Source organism: Pteropus alecto, unplaced genomic scaffold, assembly GCF_000325575.1.
Source record: "Pteropus alecto unplaced genomic scaffold, ASM32557v1 scaffold63, whole genome shotgun sequence".
In the NCBI taxonomy this organism is placed as follows: domain Eukaryota; kingdom Metazoa; phylum Chordata; class Mammalia; order Chiroptera; family Pteropodidae; genus Pteropus; species Pteropus alecto.
In genome coordinates this window covers 2063261-2069824 of record NW_006434897.1, presented here as the reverse complement: position 1 = coordinate 2069824, position 6564 = coordinate 2063261, and positions in this window count along the sequence as shown.

The window sequence follows — 6564 nt, the reverse complement described above, 5'->3', positions numbered from 1 at the left end:
CTTTCTTTAGGGATTATTGTAAGGATTCAATGAGATAACAATAATGAATATCAATCACTACCATTTCATTTGTACTTACTATCTGCCAATAATTAAGATATAATGGATGCAACATGCTTAGCAAAGTAGTACATATTCAATAAACAAAAGCAAATTTATTAAATGAATATAATTTTGTATGCAGTGAGAATTATACTTTCTTAATAGTGGACATTTTGAATGAAACAAATATTCTGTATTACTATAATATAAAATATAGCTATTTGTTCAGCAATATTTTACTCCCACATCTGGCTATATAACCAAAATAATTAAAAACAGAGACTTGAACAGGTATTTGTACACTAATGTTCATAGCAGCATTATTTACAATAGTCAAATTAAAAATACATGTATATATTATTGAGCCTTAAAAAGGAATGAAATTCTGACACGTGGTACATCATAGATGAACTTTGAAAACACTGTGCTAAGTAAAATAAGCCAGACACAAAAGAAAAAATATTATATGGTTCCACATGTATGAGGTACCTAGAATAGCCAAATTCATAGAAACAGAAAGTGAAATGAAAATAAAGTTTACCAGAGGCTGAAGGGCAGAGAGAAATGGGGAGTTATTATTTAATAGGAATAGAAATTCTGTTTGAGATGATAAAAAAGAGTTCTGGAAATGCATAGGGGTGATAGTCACACAATATTTATACTTAATGGCACTTAATTGTACACTTAAAAAATGGTTAAAAGGATAAGTTTTATGTTATGTATATATACCACAATATTAAAAAATAAAAAAAAAACAAACAAAGCTAAACATAGTTATTAGAAGAAAAAAAGTTCAAGGGTAGCAAACTGTTGAGACAATAATATGAAGGTAGCTTTACATTTATTCTCTATTAATGAGCTTGAGCACCTGGTATATTTCTAGCACCAACATTTCCCCACAGCTGGATAATGGAAGATTCAGGGGGTAGCGTGCTGTGTCACACAGCTCTGTCTTTAGAGATAAAACTTTCCCTCAGTTGCTGAGAGTTTTGTTATCAGCCCTCTCAGGAAATTATCTTCAGCTAGAGAGCTGCCTTGTTCAAGGTCACATCCCCTTCCCAAGGAAAGCTTCTATCCAATGAGTAGTTGAAGGGGCAATATAAAGGTCTGTCTCCTCACCATAATGTGGGACAACTTAAAAGGGCTACTACCTTCAGAGCCCTTTGCAGGGTCAGCTGTGGTCTTTGTTGAAACCGCAGTGCAGACCAGCTTCTTCCTCCGCTCAATCTTACTTCATTATCTGCCTTTCCATAGATGTTAAGTCTGGCACTCTCTAAACTTCTTACGTGCTAATTTTCATCTCAGAGTAACTATGCATTGAGGAAAAGAGAATACTTAAACATTTCTAGGTCATTGGACACAAAGTCTTTGTTGACATAGAACCCTAAGGAATGTAAATTGCCCTGATGAGACCTTCGGTGAAGGACCAAGTATTAAGTGGAATCTTGGTCAAGGTCTAGCCTACAATGGTCCACTCAATTTATGAACCCACCCAGTAATGTTCTTATTCCCTAACGGTACACTTGAAATGGTTATATTTGGTGATCAGTGAAGCCTATACATTGTTTCCCTTGTCTGAGATGTGTCATAGTGCAGAGAGTTGAGGGAGGCCTCTGAAACTGCTCTGTCAGCTAAGACTATAAATCAAAACCAGTATTGTATAGAGTGAGGAATGGCAGAGCTTAGTACCCCTAAAGGAGGCAGAGATAGTGGTCCCGACTTATCTCTATTTAAATAAAAAGTCTGGCCTCTACGAAAATGAGGTGCTTCCTGAATGATGGCAGTCAGCTTTTGCAAACTCAGTCAAGCAGTAACCCTCCTTGCGGTTGCAAGGATGTGCTATCTTTGCTAGTGCAGATAAATACAGACTTTGGTATATGATATGAGCCTTTGATCTAGAAAAGTATTTTTTCCCCACCCTTTTCTGAAAAGAGGAACCGAAACAGAATTCACTCGGAAGTGACAATAGTATACATTGCAGTGTTGCCCCAGGGCTATGTTAATGCTTTCTCCTTTTGTCAAAGGAATCTGGATTTATTGCACATCTGGAAGAACATCCTGCTGGCACACTATGCTGATGACATCATGCTAATGGAACAAAATAAACAAGAAATGACATGTGTGTTAGAGATTTTAGTAAGGCAGAGATAAACTCAACAAAATTTCCAGGGTCTGTTGCAACCTCACATTTTTAAAGGTCCTATTGTCTAAGGAATGCTATTTGAAGAACAGAACAAATTATTGCACCTTGCATTTTTCACTACAAAGAAGGAGGTACAACACCTGGTAGGGCTCTTTGGGTTTTGAAAGTAACATATGCCACACCTAGGAATATCACTCTCTGGCTGTATACTGGATAACCTGAAAAGCTGCCAACTGTGATTAGAGCACAGAACAGGACAAGAGTTTAGCAGCAGATCCAGACTGGAGTGCAGGGACCTTTGCTGCTTAAGACATATGATCCAGTAGACCCTAGATAATGTAAGTATCTGGGGTGAGAAAAGATAAAATGTTGGGTTTATGGCAATCTCAGTAGGATAATCAGTTTAACCTTCTATGATTCCAAAACCTCATTCAGAGGTTGATCTTTTGAAAAATGGCTCTTGGTGTGTTTCTGGGTCTTTGTAAAGATGGAGTTCCTGACCATGGGTTTTTAAGTGACCATATGGCCAGAACTGTGCAGCATGAGCTGATTCAGTCTAGCCCATCAGTTCCATGAAGGATAATTGACATTGACCAACGGAAGACATGGCTATGGTTACAATGAGGTTGTAGGGAGAAATATGTTTAGTACACAGGAAATTCCTTTGAAGAATTCTTTGTAAGTAAGAACTGTTCTTCAGTTCTATTAGCTCAAGGGCAAAAATGACCTGTCTAAAAGATATTAGATGATAAAGTACCTTTTTCAACAAGTGGTCCATTTAATTCATGAGGCCACTCTTTTGATTTATTATCATTTATTTATAATAAACAGTAGAGTTAGAAAATCAATACCGGCACTCTCTTGCATTTTGATAATTGGTGACAAAATAGTCTCAAAAATAATCTGATTTTTCTCTGTCCTAAATGTCAGTTAGATTAGTATTTCTGTCATTATTATTATTAGATACCACTTGAATTCCAAGCACTATTCTAAGTATTATATGTATAGCAGCCATATTCTTACAATAATCTTATAAAATAGATGCCATTAACTCTCGTCAATACTTCTGAATTGAGTGTCGGTGAGATTAAGCACTTGTCCGTAATTACCAAACTTGTAAATGGTAGAACAAGTTGGAACCTGAATCTACAAATTGTAAAATTCCCTAAAATTTTCATTTATTCTCAAAATAATATTTTGTCTTAGCTAAGAATAACTGTAAAATAGCATCATACAAGTATAAAATTTACTTAGATTAACCACACCGGCAGTTATGATATAGTAGTAGACATAGTGAAAGCAAAACCCAGACTGTAGAAAACTAAAACAAATAAAAGGTGGTAATGTAGCTACAGCATGAGTAGAAAACTCCTCCAAAAAAAGTATGGCTTTTTAGAGATCTTAAGATAGTCAGCGATACATCTTAGATCTAAGAAAGCTATTTGTAGTCACGTGCGCTTTTTAAAAATGTTTTTGAGAGAGAGAGAGTAGATCATGTCTTATACGTTGATTTAAAGGATTCCCTAGAAAGGAAGAGATTGAAAAATAGAGAAATAGACGGAATAACTGGTGAAGTAAGGCCTCTAAGAAGATGAAAAAGGATGTGATGCAGCATATCTTTGATCCAATTAAACGTCCTCATTGCAGTAGTTCTCAAAGTAAGTTCCCTAGACCACAAGCATTAGCATCACTTGAGCATGTTAGCTATGTAAATTATCAGGCTCCATCAGACCTACAGAATCCAAAACTTTGTGGTGGAACCCAGCAATCTAAGGTTTAACAAGCCCTCCAGGTCATTATAACAACAAATAAGAAAAATTTAGGTGTGAATGAAAGTGGATTTGCAGATTTGATAGTGGAAAACTGGCAGTTTCTATCAATTACACCTCTCAGTTCTTAGGCAGCTTCTACCTTCAGGATTTCCTCTTTCTATACCTCTCCCCGACAAAGTAAAGATTTTAGCTGGGGGCACAGACTGAATAGAGGAAGAGAGCCAGTCAACTGGCTAAAGTGTTGAACAAATTATATATCCATCAGGTAAACAGAGGAGGAGCAGAACAGATCCCAGAAACCAGGGCAGGTCTGAGTGCTACTCTTCCTTTAAACGAAGTGCCGTCTTAGAGAGGTGAGGGGAGGTTGGTTGAGTGACTGAAAGTTTGAGAATTTGTATCTAAAAATTTAAGTCTTACATAAAAAGACTTAAATTTTTGCTAAAATTAAACTGAAAACCAGTGGGACAATTTTTCCCATTACCCAGAAACTCAGGGCTTTTAAATTCATACTGGTAGTAGACAAAATACAGAGGCTATATTTTTGTCTTATATGAAAATTGTAGTGTGAGTAAATCTGTGATGCCAATTCATATATTTAAGCAAATAAGTTCTTAATAAATTGGGGGATGGGGAGGAGATGCAGTGTTCAAATTAATGCCCATTTTCACCATGATAGTGTCAGCAAAATTATTAACGTAAAGTTTTATTGTGTGTTATGTAATGAACACAAAAATCCTATAGAGGGTGAAAATAAATTTTTGTTTTATTTTGTGACACAAAAATAGACATTAAAATGCAGAAGAGAATAGAAACTGCCTGAATCAATAGAGAAAATTTAAATTAATAGGTTAAATGGTCAAATTCTTTTAAAGGAAGAAGAGAAATAGAATATGAATAGCATAAATAAATGTATGCTTAACAAAATTGCTTATAACTAAAAAGAATTATTTAAGTACTGTGATATTATGTGTACATAAATAAATTCTCAGCATGGAGGACCATCTGGTTTAGTAACATATTTATACATCTATTACATACACATATGATATGCATATCAATTTAAATGGTTACACATTTTTGAATGTGTGTAATGCATGTTAGCATATATCAAGTTCCACACAGAGCTAAGCAAGGGTGTTAAAATTGCTGCAGAAACTATTATAGAAAAGAATGAATGAATGAATGAATGAATGCCAGTTTACACAATCTAAGGGATTCCCTATTGCCTGAGAAAAAACTAGCATATTAAAAGAAAAATCTAAAAAAAAAATGCTTCTGTATCAGAACAGAGTATTTGTCTTCAAGCATAAGCATATATTCTGTGAAACCATAGGAACAGGAGAGTAGGTAACATCCCACATACAACTTGACCACCATTTACTTTCTAACCCCCTCCTTCAACTCAAATCAATTTGCTGCATTTGATTTTTTTATCAGCTTGGATGAATTTATAATGCGTTTATAATTGCATTTGTGATATAATGGGTTGGAGGAATTCTGATAATGGAAAAATTATGCTATCTAAAGGAGACAATAAAATTATATGTTGGTAATGAGAACGGAATTTTGCTTGTACTATTTTGTACCCTGCTGCAATCTTGCATCAAGCCCCTTTGAGCTACACATGCAACTCCTATTACCACTAATTGCAGTTTCACTACACAGGCACATCAAAAGAAAAGACAGACCTCCTTTGTGCTGTGGGTTTTGTAATCCTTTTTCTATAATATAATAAGATCCGATTCTACTTTTACATTTTAGGTACTGGTTGTTCTTATTCCAATATTTATCCATTTTCAGTTTTCCCTCTTTCTTTGAAATTATTGAGACTGTTCAGATAGATGTATTAAAATGAAAATAGCTGATTATATTTTGGGAATATTATTCTTGATTCTAAAATGAAAAGATAAATCCTCATAAGGGTGTATATATTTTTATCTCTAGTATCAGTATAGTTAAAACACAATCTGGAACTTGAGATTTACGTAGGAATTTAATGACATAAATATTTTTACAAACTAGTTCAAAATTTGTAGTGAGATGGATATGACTTTTTCTAATTCAAAACACAATAGTTATTTAAAATAAGCAATATGATGGTTCATGTGTAGATTGGACTGAAATAAAGTTACCTGGACTCTGTTGTGGGCTCTGCCCTAATCATCTCTGACAACTCTTAGGCTTTTAAACATAAATGATTATGCTCTACCAAACCTTTTAAGACCAAAGAGAGACCCCATACAAAGGGGAGGCAGAGATCCATGCCACCCTTCCCTGCTCCTCTACCATGCTCCCTATCAGAGTTGACATTACTATCTTTTCTACTGCACAGGCCAGATACCTGGTGGTCATCACTTCCATCCCCATCTCCTCTGCCCTATATTTCTTCTCTATCATAGACTCTGAATAGTTTTCTTTTGTAAGGAGCTCAGGATTTCAACAGCTTTTCTTCTTACCGCCATCATCAAAGATCATCCAACTTCTTTCCCCTCATTTCTAGACTATTGCAGAGACTCTGATCTAGGATCTCTGCATCCACTTTGTCCCTTTTCTCTCTTCTCTCCACATCAAAAAAAAAAAAAAAAAAAAGGGAATCTTGCTGAAAAT